Source organism: Triticum urartu, chromosome 1 (genome assembly GCF_003073215.2).
Source record: "Triticum urartu cultivar G1812 chromosome 1, Tu2.1, whole genome shotgun sequence".
NCBI lineage: Eukaryota > Viridiplantae > Streptophyta > Magnoliopsida > Poales > Poaceae > Triticum > Triticum urartu.
This window is the reverse complement of record NC_053022.1, coordinates 79,709,338-79,714,471: the sequence shown is the minus strand read 5'-3', so window position 1 is coordinate 79,714,471 and position 5,134 is coordinate 79,709,338.

The following is a 5,134-nucleotide window of genomic DNA, read 5'->3' as shown; positions in this document are numbered from 1 at the left end:
AATATACCTTTGTTCACTTTGCCATCCTTCTTATCCACCAAGTATTTGGGGTAGTTCCGCTTCTAGTGACCATTCCCTTTGCAGTAGAAGCACTCAGTTTCAGGCTTAGGTATAGCTTTGGGTTTCGTCACGGGAGTGGCAACTTGCTTGCCATTCTTTCTTGAAGTTCCCTTTCTTTTCCTTTGCCCCTTTTCTTGAAACTAGTGGTCTTGTTAACCATCAACACTTGATGCTCTTTCTTGATTTCTACCTTTGCTGATTTTATCATCGCGAAGAGCTCAGGAATCATTTTCGTCATCCCTTGCATATTATAGTTCATCACGAAGTTCCAGTAACTTGGTGATAGTGACTAGAGAACTCTATCAATCACTATCTTATCTGGAAGATTAACTCCCACTTGATTCAAGTGATTGTAGTACTCAGACATTCTGAGCACATGCTCACTGGTTGAGCTATTCTCCTCCATCTTGTAGACAAAGTACTTGTCAGGGGTCTCATACCTCTCGATTCGGGCATGAGTTTGAAATACTAATTTCAGCTCTTGGAACATCTTATATGCTCCGTGGCGTTCAAAATGTTTTTGAAGTCCCGGTTCTAAGCCGTAAAGCATGGCGCACTAAACTATCAAGTAGTCATCATACCGTGCTTGACAAATGTTCATAACGTCTGCATTTGCTCCTGCAATAGGCCCGTCACCTAGCGATGCACCAAGGACATAATTCTTCTATGCGGCAATGAGGATAATACTTATGGACCCAGTCCGCATCATTGCTACTATCATCTTTCAACTCATTTTTCTCTAGGAACATATCAAAATAAACGGGGAGCTACATCGCAAGCTATTGATCTACAACATAGATATGCAAATACTATCAGGACTAAGTTCGTGATAAATTAAAGTTCAATTAATCATATTACTTAGGAACTCCCACTTAGATACACATCCCTCTAGTCATCTAAATGATCACGTGATCCATATCAACTAAATCATGTCCGATCATCACGTGAGATGGAGAAGTTTTCAATGGTGAACATCACTATGTTGATCATATCTACTATATGATTCACGCTCGACCTTTCGGTCTCAGTGTTTTGAGGCCATATCTGCATATGCTAGGCTCGTCAAGTTTAACCTAAGTATTCTGCTTGTGCAAAACTGGCTTGCACCCGTTGTATGTGAACGTAGAGCTTATCACACCCGATCATCACGTGGTGTCTCAGCACGACGAACTGTAGCAACGGTGCATACTCAGGGAGAACACTTGTACCTTGAAATTTAGTGAGAGATCATCTTATAATGCTACCGCCGTACTAAGCAAAATAAGATGCATAAAAGATAAACATCACATGCAACCAATATAAGTGATATGATATGGCCATCATCATCTTGTGCCTTTGATCTCCATCTTCAAAGCACCGTCATGATCACCATCGTCACTGGCATGACACCTTGATCTCCATCGTAGCATCGTTGTCGTCTCGCCAACTATTTCTTCCACGACTATCGCTACCGCTTAGTGATAAAGTAAAGCAATTACATGGCGATTGCATTTCATACAATAAAGCGACAACCATATGGCTCCTACCAGTTGCCGATAACTTTGTTACAAAACATGATCATCTCATACAACAATTTATATAATCACGTCTTGACCATATCACATCACAACATGCCCTGCAAAAACAAGTTAGATGTCCTCTACTTTGTTGTTGCAAGATTTACGTGGCTGCTACGGGCTTAGCAAGAACCGTTCTTACCTACGCATCAAAAACCACCACAATTTTTCATCAAGTGTGTTGTTTTAACCTTCAACAAGTACGGGCATAGTCACACTCGATTCAACTAAAGCTGGAGAAACAGACAATCACTAGCCACCTGTGTGTGAAGCACGTTGGTAGAACCAGTCTCATGAACGCAGTCATATAATGTCGGTCTGGGACGCTTCATCCAACAATACCGCCGAATCAAAGTATGACATGCTGGTAAGCAATATGACTATTATCGCCCACAACCCTTTGTGTTCTACTCGTGCATATAACTTCTACGCATAGACCTGGCTCGGATGCAACTGTTGGGGAACACAGTATTTCAGAAAATTCCTACGATCACGCAAGATCTATCTAGGAGATGCATAGCAACGAGAGGGGAGAGTGTGTATACGTACCCTCGTAGAACGAAAGCGGAAGCGTTAAGTAACTCGGTTGATGTAGTTGAACGTCTTCGCGATCCAACCGATCAAGTACCAAACGCACAACACCTCCATGATCTGCACACGTTTAGCTCGGTGAAGTCCCTCGTACTCTTGATCTAGTTGAGGCTGAGGGTGAGTTCCGTCAGCACAACTGTCGGAGTAATCGACCACGGGTACCCCGAGGACGGCAAGACGATATTTCAAGACATCAGGGCTAGCAAAGCCCCTCAGTCCGACTGCCCGGCCACTCCTGCCGGCTCCCCGTCCGACTGCTCTGACCAGCCGGCTGCCGACTGCGCCAACTAGCCGGCTGCCGACTACGCCAAACAGCCGGGTGCCGACTGCAACCCGACCCGACACCGACAAGACCCCGACGTGGCGGCCATACCGCGGACGAGACGGCTGTACCTCATGTCATCATGTATAGTGTCACTTGTCCCTTGGCACTATTTATGAAGTGACCCAGGGGACAAGCATGACACCCCATCATGCCCCCTTGTTCCCATGCCACTACCTAGCTTACTTCCTAAGCTACCCACATAGCTTACATATCAAGCTAGCTCCACACTATATATATGGGCTCACATCCATCCATCTAGGGAGGATGAATTTCCTCACGCATGCATACATGCCACGCACGGTGGAGCACTCTCATGCCCACTTGCTAGCTAGCTCATACACCCATATAAGACATATGCAAAGCTAGATGCCTATGGCACTGAGCTCAGATACAGCTCCGGGAGCAACTCTGTACCAGATAGATATACTCAGACATGCAGGAGTAGGGGTGTTATCTCTCCGGAGAGCCCCGAACCTGGGTAACTAGCGCGTGCTACTCGCATACCCGCTCCCGGTCCTATCAGCAGCAGTCTTACCCTCACACTAAGCCCTTGTGGCATCTGTCGACTCGCAAGCCCCCCGTGAGAATACCACGACAGTTGGCGCCCACCTTGGGGCGGTAGTACTACTATGCTACCACGCTGCTGCTGGTTTCACTGTCCGGACGGGACCATCTTCGTCTTCCCCGCCGTGGCATCGCGCCGTCTCTCCGGTAGCGCTCGGGGGCTCGACTTCGACCCGCCCAAGGAGCGGCCGCGCGGGACGGCGCGTCCTCGCCATCGGCCTTGCCTTCTTCACCACTACCGCAACGCCGGCCGTCCATCCGCGCGCGCCGCGCGCGGGGCCTCGCTTCGATCGGCCATGTTCGTCCACGCGCAGCTCGCGTTTGCTTTCCTCCACGCATCGCCTTGCTCCGGCCGACACGTGCATGCGCTCGTCGACATATCATCCATACAAGCTAGCTAGATTGAAGTCATACAATGGTCAAACCATTAGCCATACGCCTCCCAGATAATAGCCATACACACTTCGTACACTATCCAGATGCAAGTTGGATAGTGCGCGTATGATGGCCAGATAATCCCTGTACATTGGTCGGATACGAACCAGATATATTTCGTACACTACCCAAACAAAAGTCAGATAATCCCCAGACAATGCTCACGCAATGGTGTGGCTGTGCCCGCGCCTGGTCGTTGCTGACCGGTTGTGCCCGCGCCTAGTCGCGCCGGCCATCCCCGCTCCGGCTGACCCTTCCAGCCGCCTCCCGCGCGGCTGCCCGCGCCGCTGCAGGCCATAGCTCCGCCTTGCGCTGCTGCTGCCTGCCGTGCGCGCGCCTCCAACAACAACGTCGCCTCCGGCTCCCCTGCTGCCCCGCGCGTCTGCGTACCCGTGCAACATCTGGCCGGCTGGGCTCCTCCGTCCAGCTCCGCGCACCTGTCGCGGCACCCGCCCGTGGCTGCCTACTCCGCCTCCGCGCCCGGCTGCTGGTTCCATCTCGTCCATCCGTTGAGTCCGCCTCGCCTGGCCGGCTCCCGGTCTGCCGGCTACGCCCACCACCCGGCCGGCCTGGCCGGCTCCCGCTGTTCTCCTCTATGGCGCCCCATCTCCCCTCTGCCGCGTTCCAACATCGGCTCGCAGTCGCAGCCGGACCCGGCCGCGTCCGCGGACGCCGGCCGCGACCGCTCCGCCTCCCCGCGCTAGCCGGCTCCGCTGCAGCCGGCCGCACCCGCGTCCGCGCACGCTGCCCCATCGCCTCGCTCGCACGCTGCTATGCTGCTCCGCCAGCCTTGCTTCTGCAGCGCCGCGGCTTCCCGTCCGACTCCAGCGCCCCGCCTCGCCTCCGCCGGGTCCGTGCCGGCTCCACCCATTCCGGCCGCCTGTAGGCTTTCACAGGTCGGCTGCCGGTCCGCCTGCCGGCTTCGCGCGGGCCGGCTCCCAGCGACCCGGCCACCGTGCTCGGCCGCCTCGCCCCGACTTTCGCGCACACGACCCGCGCCGGGTCCGGGTTCCCACCCTGAGCCCGTCTGCAGGCTGCCTCGCACCGCCAACTCACCGCCCCGAGTGCCGGCTCCGCCCGGCCGGCTTCGCCCGATTCCTCGTGCTCTTCGCCGGCCCCCTGCGCCTGCCATCTCCCCGCGGCCGCCTTCTCCATCCTGCGTGCTGCCTCGACCAGTTGGCTCGCGGCTGCGCCCCGCCGCCCGAGCCCCCGGCTCGCCACTCCGGCCTGCTGCATCTCCGGCTCGCGGATCCGCCTCCCGGCCCGCTGTCTCCACCACCACGCAGGGTCCCTGCACCCCGGCCGTCGTCTCCGCCGGCCTGCGCCCGCGACCCACCCCCTGCGCCGGCTCCCCGTGTCGGTCGGCCTCCCCGCTCCAGCCGGCCTCCTGCGCTGGCCGGCTCCGCCCGGCGACCCGGACGCCGGCCTCTGGCGCGACCCGGCCGTTGGCTCCCGCCGTGTCCTGCTCCTACCGGCTCGTCAGGCAGAGAATAAAAAGAATGGAGAGAAGAAAAGTCAAGCCAGTGGCTGAAAAAAAGGGGATGGCCGGCTGATGAGAAGTCGGAGTAGACTGCTGCAAAGAAGAAAAAAAGTGCACCGACGG